The sequence below is a fragment of the Heterocephalus glaber genome, unplaced genomic scaffold, assembly GCF_053883595.1.
Source record: "Heterocephalus glaber isolate CG9 unplaced genomic scaffold, H.glaber_assembly_v1.0 deba00001588, whole genome shotgun sequence".
Taxonomy (NCBI): domain Eukaryota; kingdom Metazoa; phylum Chordata; class Mammalia; order Rodentia; family Bathyergidae; genus Heterocephalus; species Heterocephalus glaber.
In genome coordinates this window covers 217,747-236,461 of record NW_028258366.1, presented here as the reverse complement: position 1 = coordinate 236,461, position 18,715 = coordinate 217,747, and the positions used below count along the sequence as shown (strand labels likewise).

Sequence of the window (18,715 nt, the reverse complement as noted above, 5' to 3'; positions counted from 1 at the left end):
CATAGAATTAGAGAGTGGAATCTACTGGCAAAATATGAAAGTGTAGCCCAGCTCTATTATTCATTTATTTATTCAAAATTACTTACTGGACATCTACTAGGTATGAGGTACTGGCAGAAACAAGATAGATCTAATAATGAGCATAGCTCTTGTTAACTTTCATTCAACGTAGTGGAGACAGACAACAGGCAAAATATAGAAAAGCTTAGACAGTAATTAAGTGCTGGAGAGAAAAATGAAGAGAAGGGGTGCATAGCTCAGCAGTTCCATCAAATTTTGAAACTTTAGTGTGCATGGGTAGAGATTCACAGGAAGGTGATTTTTAAATGAAAGTCTACAGGTCCTTCAATCTAACTGTGTAGTCATGGGGAGGGGACAGCAAATACAGCAGGGAGAGGGGAAGGCAAACGAGGTAGGGTATGGCAGGGATATTTAGCCTATTTCAGGAATAGTAAGGACACCAGCATGAATGAGCAGGGGAGAGTGAGTGGAGAATAGGGAGAGGCAGAGGTGCAAAGCTAACGCGGTGCAGATCACAGGGCCTTAAAGGGCACAGTCCAGATTTTGGCTGCTTCTGAGTGAGAGAGGAAGCTACTAGGCAAGAGGGCCTAGAGCAGAGAAGCCACTTGATGTGATGCCGACTAAATAGGATCACTCTGGCTACTGTGTTGAAGAGTGTGGTGGACTAGGGCTAGCAGCAGGGAGACTAGGGGCATGGGGTAATTATTATAATGTCGGGGAAAGATCAAAGTAGGTTGGGTCAGTGTGATGGTGGTGACATGTGGTAAGATCCTAGACATACTCAGAAGGTAGAACTGCCAGGATTTGCTGAAAGAGCAAAAATGGAACTGCCATTAGTTAAAATAGGGAAGACGTTAAGAACTTGTGGTTTGTGGGCAGTTACCCTAGATCAGTCTTGAACATAAGCTGATAAGGCTGTGATGCCCGATAGACATCCACGTGGAGATCTCAGCATCAGATGCTGGGCCTGGCGTGAGGAGATGTCTGGGCTAGAAACGCAATCAGCTTATGGTGTCTACGGTAAAGTTATGAGACCTGGTACGGTCACCTGGTAGGTGAGCATAGACTGCACAGAAAAGAGATCTGGGATCCGAGTCATGGATCATTGGAGATATGCAAATGAGAGAGGGAGACTGATGAGTGTAACACAGTAAAAAATTTAGGCTCTTCCCATCGGCCAAGTCTATCATGATCCCTTGTTTGAGAATTACTAATAGTAAAAGCAATGTGTATCAATTACTGTAATTAAAGTAACTTAAATTAGGGCACATTCTCTGTGGCATTACTGTAAATCTTAGTAATAATAACAACAATGAAACAACAGTAATAAAATAGGGAAATCTATTAAAGTGAAGAAACTAAACTCTATCATTATAATAACCTAATGTGTCTCTTAAAAAGTGAAGGTTCTTAATGAATATAGGCAGGTGTAGGTAATTACACTCAGGCAATCAATACCTATACAAAAAACAGTAAGTGATTAATGTAATATTTCATGGTGTTGCATAAAGTATACACTTTTAAAGTAAAAATTTAAAGCCCAATTAGAGTATAATCTTATTTAAGCCTTAGAACAACTCTACAACATAGATGAGGCAATTATTGTTATTGTTATGGTATTGTTATTTTCGATTGTTCCCCAGAAGAGACTCATGCTAGAACTGATGAACTGACTTTTCAAAAAGGTAGAAATGGAAGCAGAATTCAGAAAGTCTGATAATACTGCTGTACCTTAGGGCCAAAAGGTTTTCCAAAGAGCAATTTGCGGTATAAATTACTGGTGGTCTAATAGGGCACTGAAAATACTCTTTGGAAATAACAAGCAATGGAACATTCTTTAAGTGAAGCACACTTACTTTACCAGGCAGAATTTCCATTGGTAACCAGCAGTATGTGCCTTCTGCATGGTATAAGACTGAATACCAAACTACAGATTTCATCTATAACTCACAATAAATGGAATAAACTTTAAAGTCAAAAGAAGTAATTGAATGTTATTTTAATTTATTTCAATTCACCACATATTTATGGGTAACCTATGTGTACAAGGCCACAAAGCATCTGTACGAAAGATTAGTCTGATGTAGTGTAAGGTTCTTTCCACTTCTGTCAATTAACAATATCCATATCCACATCTTTTAGGTTGCAGGAATAGAAGACTGTGTTTAAAAATGGTCCTTATGTTTGGTACATGCTGGGTGATTTTCTTCTCTGGGCATTCAAAATAGGGACTTGCAAAAACTGGGATTGTTTTGTAAGCATTGTTTTTATGATGAATATCCTTTGAAATCTGTATTACGGTAACAACTTTAGAATGATTTTCCTCCCAGTTCAGCATTTTCTCCTTTACATACAGGATACAGGAATTTTAAGAGATAACTAGACATGTCATAACATTTAAGAGAATTATATCATTCTTGTTTTTAGTTATATAAACATTAAAGATTTATGTAATGTTTGTCTCATCCCTTAATCCATATTAAAACAACAGAAACAATAGAAACAACAAAGTGAGATGCACCTGGCAGACTTAAAATTTTGATAATGACATTATGTTCTTTCTGTGTTAAGATAGCTAACCTAGAAGATGTCACAACTTGGGCTTTGTATGGTAATTTCCTAGGTGAGAACTAACATAGGGCAGGCAACCAAGATGCTTTGGACCACAGAGTTGGTGGGCTTGAATGACAGTCTAGGGAACCAGATGCCATTCATCCGGCATCGGAATGCCACTGTTGAGTCCTGCTAACAGAGCTCCAGGTCCAGAGCTGTGGTTTAGAAATATTAATCTTAAGGTTATTTTGTAGGTAGGCAGAACAGAAGTAGGGGATACTATGAACCATTCTCATGAAAGTTCTCAGTGACAGCCTCATCCAAGTTGGTAGGTGTACATAAATCAGAATATATAGGCACAGGAATATTCCTGGGTTAAAGAGAAATCTTAGTAGTCAAAGAAAGATTTATTTCTTATTCATGTTACATGTCCATTTTGAGGAGAATTCTACTCCTAGCAATGGCAGGATAGCTTAAAACAGATAAACCTCCCACATGTAACTATGAATTGTCTATTAAACATAGGTATGCTAGAGATACACAGACAGAAACACAGAGAAACACACACACACACACACAGAAAGAAGAGAGGAGAGAGGGAAAGGGAGAGAGCCAGTGCCAGAGCCAGACAAACAGAGATATTGATTTAGTGATTTGAAGGCAGAAACTGGAGGAAAATTAACTCTTGAAAAAAGAATCACCCTAGGTAAGATTTTGTGTTTGAGCCACTTTTCCCTGAAGGCTTCATATTCCAAATGGTGCAAGCAAAAAATTCAGTCTTAATTGTCTAAGAAAGCACAGAACAGAGTTTTGGACTGCCATGACAGATAGGCATATAATTCTAAAAGAGGGGTAGAGATGATAAATATACACATTAACTCCCTCTGAATTGTTGGGTGACTTCAGAAATGATCATAAGACTCTAAAGGTTTCAAGGGTAAAACAATAATTTAAGGCTGAAAAGATCTGTAGATATTTCAGCTGCTGCCAGTATTACCAGGGGACAGGGTTTGAATCCCATTAAATTAAGAAGACTCAATAAATGCCTCAGGCTTCCCACTGAAATTCCAGAAGGTCCTTGTTCTAGGAAGAAATACTATACCCCAGGATTGAGGCAAAATAGACCAATCTACAATAAGGAGGGGGAGAAGGAAAGCACTGACCATTAAAACTTAATATTCTAGAGAAATATAATAAAATCTGGAATATATGAACCAAAGTCAATAGAAAAATTAGTAAGCAGAAATATACCTAAAATAATCCAGTGTTTGGAATCATCACATAAAGATTTAAAAATTTATATGTTAGAATATACAAGAAAAGATGAATAAAGGCGGTAAAAAAATGGGGAGTTGTTAGTGTCGGAAAATGTAAAAGCAATGCAAAGAAACACAAAAACAAATGGAAATTGGATAACTGAAAATTACAGTATCTAAAATTAAAATGTTTACTGGTGAGAATTAACAATATACTAGACACTCAAGAATGGATCCATGAGGTTCAATAAATATAAATGAAAATCATCCAAACTGAAACACAAAGAAAAAAATTTAAAATAAAGGAGGCATCCTAATGTATCTGTGGGACACATTATCAATTTAATATATGTATAGTTAAGAGTTCCAGAGGGAGAAAAGAAAGAGAACAGGTCAGAAAAAATATATTAAAACTTCCAAATTTAATAAAAAACCCCAAAAGATGCATACAAAGAAAACTATGGAGGTACAGCATAGCAAAATTTCCGACACATAATACAAAACAAAAATTCTTAAAAACAGCCAGATGTGGTAAGGAGAATTATATTACTCAAAGAGGAACAGAGTAAGAGTTATATATTTGGATATACAACAAAGAAAGTTAAGAAATGAAAATGGTAAATATTTGGAAAAAATTTTAGAAATTTTCTATTTTAAATCGTTTAATGGTCAAATAATTGTGTCAAGCAAAAATAATGACAATACACTATTGGGCTTATAAAATTTTTACATACAAAATATCTGTTAACATAACACTAAGAACAGGATGGAGCATAAGTGATATTCTACTGCCATAAGTTTCTTACATTATATTTGAAATAGAATAAACTAATTTTGGGTAGACTTTAAGTAAAAACTATATCCTGTGCTCTCCAGAGCAGTGATTCTCAAAGTATGGCCCTTCTACCAATTGCATTAGAATCATCTAAGAATTTACCAAAAATTTAAATTTGCAATCCCCTCTCCAAACCTAGTAACTTAGGCAGAGAAATCAGTATTGTATATTACTGTAAATCTGATGCATATGCCATGAAGCAAACATTAAAAAAATAATAACAAAGAGGTATAAAATGGAATGCTGAAAAATATTCCATTTAGAAAAGATGTAAAAGGAAAAAACAACAGAGAGAATGAAAGGAAAACAAATAGCAAGGTAAAACATATTATCCTAAGTATAGCAGTAATTCCATTAAATGTAAATGGTTTAAATACTTGAAAGTCAAAGATAATGGACTAGATTTAAAAAACAAGACCCAAGTATGTGCTAAGATGCCTTTTAAATTAAAAAAAGCACAGACAGGTTACAGGTTAAAGGATGGAAAAATATATACCAGGCAAACTGTAGCATAAGAAGCCTAATGTGACTATTTTAAAATCAGACAAAGAAGACTTGAAGACAGAGGATATTTCCAAAGATAAAGAATGTTATTTGATGTCTACCAAATTGAGATTAAACAAACCTGAATATCTAGGCATCTGTTTGCAGAACTTCCAAATATATGAGACAAAAACTGACAAAATTAAAGGAAAATGATATACCTCAAATCATGATTGGAAATTAAAAATCCTTTTTCTCAGCAATCAATAGAATCACTGCATAGAAAATCAGAAAAGATATAGAAAATTTGAACAATATAATCAAATACTTTGATCTTATAGAATTTAGGTCACACAACTGCTCAATATACATATTTAAATGTACATGGACTCTTCACTGAGACAGAACATACAATGAGCGAATGGGAATTTTTTTAAATCTGAAATTTTAAAAGGATTGAAATCATGTATAATATTTTTTCTAATCATAAAGGAATAAAATTCAAAGTCAGCAAAAGAAAGATGTGTAGACGAGCCCTCATATACTTATAAAAATTAAGTGACACATTTCTAAAAAATTTATAGGTCAAAGAAGAACACACAAGGGAAGTGACTGAATATTTCACATTAAATTATAACAAACACAACATATGAAATTTGCAACTAAAAGAGTATTTAGTGAAAAAAATGTATCTTTATATTATAGTTTGTATTAGAAAAGAAGAGTTAAAACTGGTGATCTAAGATTCTACCATAAGAAGTTAGGAAGAAAAAAAAACAAGCCTAAAGTAAATTATGCATGAAATAATAAGCACTAGAAATTAATGACAATGAAAAAAGGCTAGCAATGGAGGAAAATCAGAATTAATTGGTTCTTTAACCATACATACAGTAACCAACTGCTGATGGGATGGGAATTCTGTTGCGTGTTTTCTCGTTCCAGGCCCTAGGATGATGGGAGCAGTCGCCACTGTGAAAAGTGCCAGGCTCATGGCAACAGTCAGGAGAATCTGAGGTAGGAAATCCAGTGCTCCAGGCCAGAAAGGTCAGTGCTAGGATCCTGTCCAACCACCAGGAGCCCAGGAACAGAATATTCCCAGGAGGCAAAAGACAGGAAATACATGGGAAAGCACACTGAAGCCTCAGTCTCTTGGAAATAAGAACATAAAATTCAGCTTCGATAAAAGAAGCTTTCAGAGAAGTAGTGAACCTTTTACATTACTGCTTTTTTTGTTATTTATAATAACAGATAAACCTGAGGGCTCCTTCCAAATGATAGTAAGAAGTGATCAGCATTTAATATGCTTTCTTTTTGAAGAAAATGAACATCAGTGGTCTATTTTAATTAAAAAATGTAATCCAGTGACCACTTTTGACCAAGTTTAAAAACCTATTACCTGTTCTTTCCATACTAATATGCTAATGTGCATACATATACTTAGGAATCTCTACAAAAATTTGGAAACTAAATAAATCAAAAGCTTAGGAAAATGCAAAAGTTCTACAATTTCCAAATAGATTACAATTATTTCCCTTAAAATATGGAGAAAGTTTTGTCTAGCTAGCCAGTCACACACACTATAATAGATACTGCAAAGGAAAAAAACACATACTTTTACAATGTAGAAGCAAAAAAACAGCTTAATGTAAAAGGAGTAAGTAAAAGGAATAAATTTGAACATTTCAAAATATTCTCTTAAAATAAAACTTTTGGACAGAATTTGCTAAGCATTCACCTGATAATCTACCAAGCACCATGGAGAATTAGTCTTTAATCTTAGGGAGAAAGTAAAGATGCTACAAACAGCACACTGCCTGGCACACAGTTGCCCAATAAATGTTGCCAGAGAGGTCTTGGCGTCATCAATGAATTAATCAATGGGTTCGCTATTAGGAGGTGGGGCCCAGAGGGAGGAAGGAGGTCACTGGGTGTGGCCTTGGAGGGTGTATCTGGTTCTCAGCCCCTTCCTGTTGGCTCTGGCTCCTTTCTCTTTGCTTTCCCGGCTGCCCTGAGGTGAGCAGCTTTCCTCTGCCTCTCCTTCTGCCCTGATGTTTCTGCCTTGCAGCCAGTCACCAATGGACTGAAAGCTTGAGCCAAAATAAACCTTTTCTCTTTTCAGTTGTGTTCTTCAGGTATTTTGTCTCAGTGCCTGGGAGGGGAACACACCCCTTAAGGAAAAGAACTATGAGGATTTGTAAGGAAGCGGTAGATGGTTCTATGAAAGGTAGAAAGAAACTTAACCTGGGGCAGGACTTCAAGCTCAAGTTCTGTGTCTTTTTGGTGTCCTGGGTCCTAAATTTTTTCCCCACACAGCCTACATCACTCCTCACTGAAGCTGGTTAGATCGCCTTAAACTGTGGTCATTACAGACTCATTTGGATGTAAAAGCGTCTTGTTTTAAGAATGAAAGTCTGTCTAGTAGTGCTCACCCACCAGCGTTGTACAGTCAATGTATGTCCTGCCTGAGGCTCTGGCAGTGTTTTGGGAAAAGGCAGCCAACTCCAGAAAACAGAGCGTTTTCCAGGTTAGAATGAATCCAGGTGGAGCACCAAGGTGCTTAGGTCAGTAAGTACACATGAAACACAAATTAACAGACTTCTAAAACAACCTAGTTCTCAAAAGTATTCAAATGAAAAAAAATGCCTTAAAGACTTAAACAAAGCAAAACAACAAAGTTGAGTTTAAAAATAAAACATAAATCAAAGGCATTGCCTTTCTCCTCTATTATTTTAAAACTATGGTCTATCTTTTAACTGTAGGATAATCCAGTAGAAATTTCATTATTTTAAAAGTATCTGAAGTCAATAAAAATTATCTTTAAATTTTGTGATTACTTTGAAATAAAAAACTATTCATTATTCTCTGGCTGGGCCCAAATGAGAAAAGGCAGACTGGGTACCATGTTGGCCTTAAAGCATCAGTACTGGAAGAACACTGAAGGCAGAAAATGAGAGGCAGCAAGGAGAAGGCAGAGGCTCTGTAAACACATGGGTTCAGATCTGTAGTGCAGTCACCGAGAAACCATGAGTCTTAGCTGGGTTGCTGAAATTTCTGAGTCTTGGTTTCCTGATGCATACAATGGAGCTGTTAACATCTACTTTATAGGAAGTTTCACGTGAATGAGTGAATCTGTAGGAACAGATTCAAATGAAAACAAAACACATATGCATGTATACACACATATAATAAGAAACACACACACACACACACAGAAGAAAGAAACACAAAGCTTGAATTAAGACTCAAATGTAAAATGGTAGTAGTGATGTTACCACCTATCATCTATTTGGTTGGCTCACTTTGTTTTTCTAAAGCAGGGTGAGAAAATTCAAGGAACAAATACAGCCAACTCTAACTACAAGTGAGTAAAGTACTTCCTGCAGGCACAGAGCATCAGTGGAGGGAGGAAGGCCTGGAGATGAAAAGGCCCCACTTGAGACAAGACAAACACTATTAACTTCTGATCCCATCTTCCAGTCTTAACTTCTGCTAAAAGCTGGCAAGGAGGTGTGGGTGCTGAACTATATCCTTAAAGTAAACACGGACGCAAAGCTGAGGCTGGCGGATCTGTTTGCGGCTCTGCTAAAAATTCTAGATGAGGGCCCAGACTGTGAGAGTGTTGTAAGAGTCTGGAGAGTTATAACTTCCTTGTAATGTTGCTCTTGATATCCTCTGTCTGTTTTCTAGTATTACTTAGTATTAAAGCCCTTAAAAGTAAGAAGAATGAATCTCTTGAGTAAAATTATACCCTAGCCAATTAGAGAACGTAGGATAGCAACAAATATAGTAGATTGAGGACCAAGGCCTCTGGGAATTAAAAAAAAAAAAGAGGTTCTTGATTTAAATTTTGTTGTTTTATTTTAAAGTGTTGGGGACTGAACCCAGGGCCTGAAGCATACTAGTCTACCAGTAAGCTGTCCACGCCCTAGGCCAAACAAAGATTTTTATGGCAGGGTATAATAAGGAAGCAAAACATACTCCATTGCTACCAAGACCCATATTCTAGGAGGTGGAATGAGACTGGGAAAGTTGAAAGGATTAAGATATGAGGTAGTGATATAGTGTAACTTTAAAGAAGGAAATGCTTTATCTGAGTGAGGGATAGGGAAATATTTAAGGAAAAAGAAACCATCTGAGGCAAGCCTCAAAGAATGTTTTGAATTTGAAACACGGAGAAGGCAGGTGTACAGCATCTTAAACAAAGGAATAGCCAAGGGAGAGTAAAACACACAGTTGAAGGTGCAGGCAGGGAGCAACCCATCTGGTTGGATGAAGCTCAGGCAGGCAGAGTAGACACGATGTGGTAATGAGAGTATGTCCAGGGAACTGCCAGCACTCTGTGGACAAAGCCTTTACCTCTCTGCTGTAGTTCAGGTCTGGAGTACCCCCCAAAGGATACTTAGCCCCAAGTCTGTGGCACTAATGGGAGGTGGAAAGAACCTTTGGGAGGTGTGGCCAAGTGGGAGGAAGATGAGTCATTGAAAGTATGCATTTGAGACCAGGCCTCTTCCTCTACTTCCTGGCTGCCACGCTATAAACAGACTTCCTCTGCCACATGCTCCTGTCTTGATGGACTGTGTTGCCACAGTTCCAAAGGCAACAAGGACAAGTGACCATGGACTGACACCTCTGAAACCATAAGCTGAAATAAAACTTTCCTCCTGTAAGTTGATTTATCTCAGGTATTCTGTTGCCGTGCCAGAAAGCTGACTAACACACTCTCTTCTGGGTTTCAGGCCTACACATGCTCCTGTTTACTGAATGTCTCTGCCTGGATCTCTCTGAAACTTCAAATCCCCCCGTGTTCAAAAACCAAATGGAACATTCGCACCCTATAAAAAGCCCTCTTCCAGCTTCTTGTAGTCCCAATTTTAAAGTACAAACAGTTTTGTATAGGGGAAATCTCGGGGCCATCATCCCTGATTCACCTCCCTCTTCCCACAATTTGCTATGTTCCATTGAATGGTCACAAAGTACTGACTCTTCTCGCTCCTAAGTTTCTTCTGAATGCCATCTATGTTCACTGATAATTTCTCTCCTTATTTAAACATCTTCTGGGTAATTTTGAATTACAGAGGTTGAAGCCTTGGTGTATATGCATGACTTTAGACAAGTTACTGAACTTTTTGTGCTTCAGCTTCCTGACTTGTTAAATCCACAACTATAGAAGTGCCTACCTCATGAAGACTATTATATCATAGAAGGCTTGAAACAGTCACTGGATTCAATGAATGGCAGTCCTCCTCATCACTACATTATTGCTGCTGTCATTATTACATCTGTTATCACTGGGCCGGGGATTTAGCTCAGTGGTTTCACCGCCTGCTGCGCAAGCGAAAGAACCCGAGTTCGATCTCCAGTACCAAAACCCAAAACATCTATTATCACTATCGTGCATTTCTGCATGTTATCACTATTACAATGGGATTGTAATTAGCCTACTGGCTTCTACTACTTTACCAGTTCTAGCTCAAAGGAGTCTTAAGACTTTAAAATCTTTTTTAAAAAAAATTAACTCTTACACAGATCTTGATATGTTAAAAAGAAAACAAAGCAACAGAAAGAGTTGCTCCGATTAAAATGAACGTAAGGGACAAGCCTGGTGCTGCCTTCCACTCCCCCTGCAGGGGCTCAGAAGCACACACTTCGCTGGAAACCCAGCTCCTCTGAGTGCAGCTTCAGTACTTTGCACCTCCATGGAGGTGTAGCCATCTTCCTCAGAGACTGCGCAGTGGTTCTTCTGAACCACAAATCTGTGTCATTCAAGGCTTCTGGGCCCTTGAGGACTAAGCTCTCATTGCAAAGCAGAGCTCATAGACACACTTAGTATAACTTACTGCCATTTCAGGAGTGGCAGCTATGGCTTGCATCAGACTTTGGGCCAGTAACTTTTACTGCCACTTTTTAGTTTTGGTGTTTTATTGTTACTATTCCTGGAGCAGAAGAAGAATATATTTATGGCTCATCTTCTTTAAAAAATGAAAGAAACTCACCAACTGACCTTCTGTGTATTTGTATCTATCTACAGACACAGGTGGGTCCTGAGCATAAACATAAAACTTACAGACACCCTAAGACTACAGATGGGTAACACAGTGCACAGCTTAAGCTTCCGGCCTGTCTGGTCTTGGTGAGTATTCAGCACTAGGTCATACTTGTGATACATCTTCCCCATTACTTATTTTTACTTTTTATTTTAGGAAAGAGTCCTACTTCTGCTTCTCTCTGGCTCAGCTAATTTCATATTCAGGAACATCTATGGATCACACCTCTCCCTCAACTCCCAACAGTGTTCTCTCCCTCTCTGTACATTTGGGGAAATACTCTAGCCTCAAGATACTCCATTCTCTCTCCTTAATACTCGAGCCTCTATCAGCATGGCTGATAATAGGGGTGGTATGCTCTTTATCAAGGAAAACGCTAAGGTTTTAAAGGAAAATTAGATATGCAAAGCATCAGGTTCTAGAGCTGCAAAACCATGCCAAACACCTACAAATACCCTTTAAGAAAGGAGGTACTTGAACTTGATCTCACTCACACGTGTTTAATCAGGTAGAGAATTAAAGGGATCCCAACTGAACAAAATGTCCAAAATTCTATGTTTTAAAAAGCTGACTTAGCTTATTTTTTGGAATCTGTGTATATTTGCGATGTATCATAGTCACATCCGTTTTGGGGAATCAGTGCGTGTACAGATCATATCTGGATGGTTTTGATTCTTTCACCCCCTCCCTCTTCGTCTCTTCCCCTAGACCCCCTACCCCATCCATCCCTATAAATTCTACCTTTTTTGCTTCCTACCATGTCTGTTTTACTCTTTTAAAAAGAAGGCCAGTTTATCACACATTGCCCTTTACACACAAGGGCCTGACTTCGAGAAGTAAAAACACATGGAACACTGAAAGGGTCCATTTCTTTTCTGTCTCCTCAGAGAAGCAGTTCTGTGGCCTCAGAATGAGGTCCCCCCACCCCAGGAAACACTGTGCCACGCCCTTGATGTTTCCCTCCAGAGGGGAAAGCTTGAAAATTCCCGTTCCCTCTACTTTGCTCTGAGCAGTAGGTTTTGGAGAGTAAGTCTGGCTTGCTTGCTTCAGCTTGGTCTTCTTCTATGGGGGAAAACTCTGTCAGACAGCAGGGACTCAGCCTGCAGGGTAATGGAGGAGACTGGGCCAGGCCCAGCTGTGCCTGTGCCTAATTCTAGAGCTTGTGTTGCAGGACCTTTCTGCTCTTAACACTAAGTCATATCCTTCAACTTATTTACCCAAAAAAAGGATGATATTCTATCTTCTACCAGCCACTCCTTTGTTTTTCAATCTGCTCAGAATCTGGGTGGGGAAAGACAGTGCTATTTCACCAGACCCTTAGAGACGGAGAGAGAGACTAACAGCAGAGCCCAGCAATTCCAATCTGAACAGTATAGCTGCACACAGTTCCCCCCATTCCATAGTTCTGAGCTCCTCAGCTTGAATCCTGTCATAATGGGGCCCATGGCTCCCGCTCAGCTGATGTCCCCTTACCCTGCCCCTTGCTTCTGAGTTTCCCAGGGCTGGAGGTCTCTGAAAGACAGGGAACCCTCAGATTGTGGTCACTATGGGAATCCAAGTGCTGGGCCACCCATATCTGGATGACAGTTGAGGCGTATTTTAAACTCTTCCCTGTTGTTTTGGTTTTCCTTTTTTAAAAAATAATCTTGTCAAAGCTCACCACAGAGTCATGTTTTCCTTTACAACATTATTTTTATGCTTACCATGTTATGTGAAATAGAATTTTCTTTTTCATCCCATAAAGCTCCAAGAGATTTTTAACTAAAAGGGACAGTAATTTATAAAAATAGTTTAATGTTTGTGACATGGAATGATACATTGCTTAATAATCTGTGATGCGTCCAAAGTCAGCACATCTAAGGGCTTGGCTGTTCAGCTGTGTTCATTAAAACACAAGAACTAAGCATTGTAACAAGGCAGCAAACTTGTTAAGAAAATCTCTTCATTTAATTACCAGTGGGTCTTCTGGAATAAGCAGAAATCAAAGTTTCTCTTTTGCAATTAAAAAAAAAATCATTCATTTTCAACATCAGTAAGGCAATTTTACCAAATCCCTTTTAAAATTTTGTGCTTAGATCTTATTTTCATTTTTAAAGGCCTATTTGTTGTTCTGGTGGAGAATTTTTTTTTTTTTAAAGTGGTTGACAACTGCCCAGCAACAGCAGCATGTGTTTGCAGTCACTATTTTGGGCCACATCACATGTCCCTTACATAACCTTGTAGAACTGCTCTCGAACTGGTTCAAACAACCTGGGAAACAGATTAGGGCAGTCCCTGCAAATCCCCCCAGTGCAGATGCTGATGGGCGATTTCCCACCCCCTCCCCACCTTATAACGTTGCATGGTGAGTACGCCTGCCGTCCAACAAGGACTGGTTATTCATTGTTAGAGCCAACTAAAACATTTGATAATTAACTTCCTCTGCTCGGTTCAAACGAGTCTGGGCTGCCCATGACAAGCCAATGAACAATGATTCCCTGCTGCCCGGGTTTATGAGTGAGACCGACGAACAGGCTTTAAAATGCCAGGGGAAAAGGAACCCACGGGGCACAGGCTGCCCTCGCCACCTTGAGACAGAAAGCTTCTGACGTTACGTTTTTAGGGTTCTAAAATTTCAATTTAGAATTCAGATTAGCCTTATCTTCCCCCTGTGGTGCTTCAGGAGTTGTCCTCAGGGGAGTAAGTATAAAATTTCTAGATAAACATCTTGATATGAAAGTTACTTTCATTTTAAAAAAATGTATGAATGCATGTACATATGTGTATACATATTTATCTTCTAGTCATCATGACTTAAAGTTTAGTATATTTAGTAAAAGTGCATTTAAAAATTCATTAAAAACCCAGGTGCTGTAAAATTTTAACCTTGAGAAACACTCAACGTGGCATGGAATGAGAAAAGACAAATAAGTTATTCACAAGGAACAAGTAACATTTTTTTCAGGAGGACTGACTTACGTCTTACACACATACAATACCAGGAATTTAACGTGGTTGTACTTCATTAAGCAAAAACATCTGTTATTTAGATAAACTGATAGGTTATTCAGGGCAGTAGGCAGGGAACTAACATTTGTTGAATTCCTAGCATGTGACAGGTATTTTACCAATCATATAATTTAATGCTTAATTTAAAAGGCCTATGAGATTGGCCATATTATCCCTATTTTACCAATGAAGACATACTCAGAGAGGTTAAATCATGTGGATAGTTTAGCTGGGATTCATACACAGAACTCCATTATAGTGCATACTCTTTCTATTGGTCCATACATATTAGAAATGTATGATGGAAAAATGCTGCAGAAACAGATTCTACTCAGTGACAGGCATGCTTAGGCTAGATTGTAAAGGATAACTGTACACCAAAGCATTACTAACTGCTCTGACACCACAGGAGGGTAAGAAATGGATATAGGTAGATGTGTCTACAATTCTAATGACATCAAACAGGGATGCCACACTTACCTGCCAAACATACCACCTTTTGCCTCTCCACCTGACTTCAAAGCTGACATGTGCACAGCCTGGTAAGAATGGAAAAATTCTGTTTTCTGGGTTCTCAGCAACCAGATTTCATTCATTTTTGCCTAAATAGTTAATCCTTCAAGATCTCAAAAGTAGAAATGAGGTGAGGGTAGAGAGAAGGGACTTCTGGTTTGAAAGTTTTAATGCAGTCTGGTGGGTCCTTGTTTTCCCTTTCAGGCAATAGCCCGGTTTCTGAACACCAATATAGCTCCAGACCTAAATGAAGCCCAGAAGAGACTAGATACTGGCAACAAAGGACAACTGTCTCATAAACTTCCACCAAAATGCTAAATTTCTGTTAGAGAAAATGATGAAACCAGTTGATATGAGATTGTTTGGTGATACACATTAAGTTAGACTAGTTTGGGGTATATGATAGATTCATGCACATGATACAAAACTTAAAAGGCAGTATGGGGAACAGGGTAAAAAGGCTCCTATCCTCCAGACAGCCAGTTTTCTTCCCGCAAGGCAAGCACTGCTATCATTTTCTCTGCATCCTTCCAGAGATTTTTCTAGGATACGTGTTTTTTGTTTTTTTTAAACCACAGTAAATATGTTCTGCTTCTGAAGTTAGGCATTATTAATTCAAGATGTCTGCTTGCTTTTTTTAATAATTCAACAAATAATTTTTGGGTGGCTGTGCCATGCCAGTTACCATAGTCAGCACTGGGCAGAGAGGCGACTGGGATGAGATCTTTGTCTCTGAGGGACTCATGGTCCAGTGTGGGAGAAAGAATCCTTTGCAAATTCAACCCGGGGGGCAAGGAGAATACCTGAATAAGTGCTACGAGAACACAGAAGAGGAAGCAACGGTCTTTGCCACAGAAATCAGAGAAGGCTATGAAGAAGAAAGAAGATTAGCGTTGCATCTTGAAGGATGTTTGTTGGGTGGAAAGGGAGTCAGAGAAGTTGTCCACCCAGAGAAACAACCTATTTTAAAAATGAACGTCATCAGAGGCATCGTATGTTTTTGGATGGATGAGCTTGGCACAACAGAAGCATGGGATGTGGGGACAAGAGCAAACCTTAAGAACATGAGGACTGGCCATAGTTGGCTACTCGGGCTGGGTGTGAATATTTCGCAGTGGGAAAGCCAGGCTAGGTCCAATTTCTGTTTGAGAAAGTTCACTCTGGTGGCTTAGTGGCAGATTTCCTGGAACAAGGGCAAAGGGAGTGGTTAGGCTCAGAATCCAGACCACTGTTTCCAAAGAGGTTGGTTAAGAGAGATTCCAATTAGTCATCTTCATCTCTCACTCTCTACCCTCAAACCTGCTTTCCTATATATCCTCACTACCCCAACAACCACTCATTACCCAAATGAGAAAAGCCGAAGTCATCCTAAATCATCTTTATGGTCCTCCATGCCAAAATCCCATGGTTTTCTAATTTTCTAACTTGGGCCTGTATGGTCCTATCATTGTCTCAAAGAATCAAATTACATGGATGCAGGAGATAAGATCAGCAGCTTTCATTACCTCCTCCTTGGATGGCCAAAGCAGAGCAGGAATCCTCTGCTTTAACAACCAGACTTGCCAGTCTCCCTGTTATCCAATTCTTCCCAGTGGAAATAACTCATGATTCCAGTAGGTGTCAAGCAATCTGTGCTTATAAGGAAAATATGGTACAAAAGATAAATATGCATCTGCTATAACTTTGAATAAGATACATTTGCCACTTGAAATTGAATAGAATCTGATAGGTGTGAGTCAGCTGTCCATTACTGTAAAAAAAAAATACCTGAGATAAACAACTTCAAAAGAGACAAGGTTTATTTGGGCTCTCAGAGGTTTCAATCCATGTTCGCTTGGCCTTGTTGATTTGGGCCTGTGACAGCAGAGAACATCGTGGCAGGAGCACATGATAGAGGAACTGCTCACCTCACAGCTACCAGGAAGCAGAGAGATAGGGAGAGAGGAAAGAGTATGGAGGAAAGGTGGCCGGGTAGGGACAGGCAGTAGTCCCAATATCCTTCTAAGCGCAGGCCTCTCATAACTTTCTTCCATGAAGTCCCACCTCCTAAAGGTTCCAACACCTCCCAGTAGTGCCCTGGCTGGGACCAAGCCTCTGTGGGATCCCACAGATCCAAACTCTGGTAGAGGGTGGATGGAAGAGAAGCTGTGGGCAGTTAAGCCTACTAGTCTCTGTTCTGTGAAACAAGACAAGCCTTCTGCAGAGAATAAGAAGGGCAGGGCTGGGCAAGGGCCAGGTCATCCATGTGTGGAGCAGCCCTGGAAATATGACCAACAAGTGACAAAGGTGGAAAGGATTCGTACGCTGAACACAAACTATGATGGAGGCTATTAGGCTGGGAAAGTTATATTCTTTCCATGCTGAGTGTTTATGACAGCCTTTTTGAGTGGGGATGCTATGCTCCAGTCCTCAACAAAGAAATGAGTAGCTGTCAGTGGTGCTTCACTTGGACACAGGTGATACCAGGATTTGAACCCAGGTCTGACAAAGGGTGGTGCTCACCAAAGTCACCTGGCAATAACACAGAAGCAATACTGAGACCTCAGCACGCACGGAAGCTCCTAGCTCTTGCTTTCTAAGAAGGTTTTGTAATGCACATTTTCACCTTGCACATTTGATCGTTTGACTCAACTGCTTAAAATAAAGCAGCTCACATCCAGAAAATAGCTTAGTGCTTATTTACAGCTAAAATTCAGGACAACGGAGATGACTAATGTGGTCTGGAGTGCACAGTGGGCTTTGGGGTTATATACAGAGGGCGACATTCAGACAGTCATGCCAGTCTTTATCACCGAGTAAACCATTTAACCTTATATTATCTCATGTATAAACTTACCTTGCAGGACACTTATAAAGATCAAACACAACCATATTTTTTAAATGCCTAGCTTCACATCTGGAACATCACAGGTGCTCCACAAACCTCCCGCCCCTCCCAAGGCCACAGCCTTTGACGCTGGAGGCAGGGTGGTGCGGTGGCCGAGCCCTGTCCCTGGAGCGGTCGGCTCTGCTCCCACTACCCACTGACCGCCAGAGCTGAGGTTAGGCAGCCTCTCCCCACTTATTATCTCCAGCTGCAAAGCGGGCACAGTAATGGTCCCTTCCCCTAATGGCTGTGCCGAGTCCAGGCCGGGCCAATCCCAACTCTGGGCACAGGATCTAGTTCCCCTGTTCCAAATTTGGGCTTTCTGCATTAGATTATTTTTCCACTTTTATTTACGCTTGTAGCGCAGGTCCGGTTTCTGCTAACCAGACTTATGCCTCATTGCCCTGTGTCCCATTCCCTGTTTTGTCACCCGCATGACACCCCAACTCTCATAGGAAAAACTCCCAACACCCTGACTCTCTTCAAACCCCAGCCCCAAGCCTGGGACCGTGACATGTGCCTTTCTCAGGAGCCCACCGCTCCTGAGCCGTCTAAATGTGGTTTCCGGTGGCACACAGGGAGTTCCACCACGTCCCGTCCCCACCACCAGAGTGTCTGTGCTCTACCTCGCGGGCTGCGTTTCCTCCTGCCCCCTGCACCCACGCCCAGTTACTCCCCAGTTACTGTCCTACCCTGCAGTCTTTCTGAGCAAGACTGATTCATATCTCAGGCCTTTCCAGTCTGACCCATTATTACCGTAATTCCCAAAGAAATATTTCCTTTCTCTGAATTCTTGGCACGATTTCCTTTATATAGAAGAATACACAAGAGCAAAGGAATCATAACGTGTGTTTAAAGCCTTCTCTATGATAAGTACCAATAAATTATTACTCTAGTGTGTTACACACTGTCATATATAAATTCCCCTACAATCTGGAATCCGTTACTTGCTCGGTCCTTCTGCTCAGCGAGAACCTTAGTCTTTCCTCTCCTCCGCAAAATGCAGAAATGAGATGAGGTGATCTTGATTGTCCCTGTCCCTCTGTCTCATTGCTTCTGTGTCCCTGAGAAGAATGAACTCCTGAGGAACAGCTGTAAGTTATCGTTAGAATGAACAGGTGGCCAACCCAGCAATGCAGTCTTGCCCTGTGCCTGT

The 18,715-nt window shown here is 39.9% G+C and overlaps 1 protein-coding gene across 1 annotated transcript in view; it reads right to left on the bottom strand.

Annotated features, from left to right (window-relative positions):
• Window positions 1-18,715, bottom strand: part of LOC101714416 (mineralocorticoid receptor) — a 170,017-nt gene that overhangs the window by 103,039 nt on the left and 48,263 nt on the right. The gene's annotated exons all lie outside the window — the stretch shown is intronic.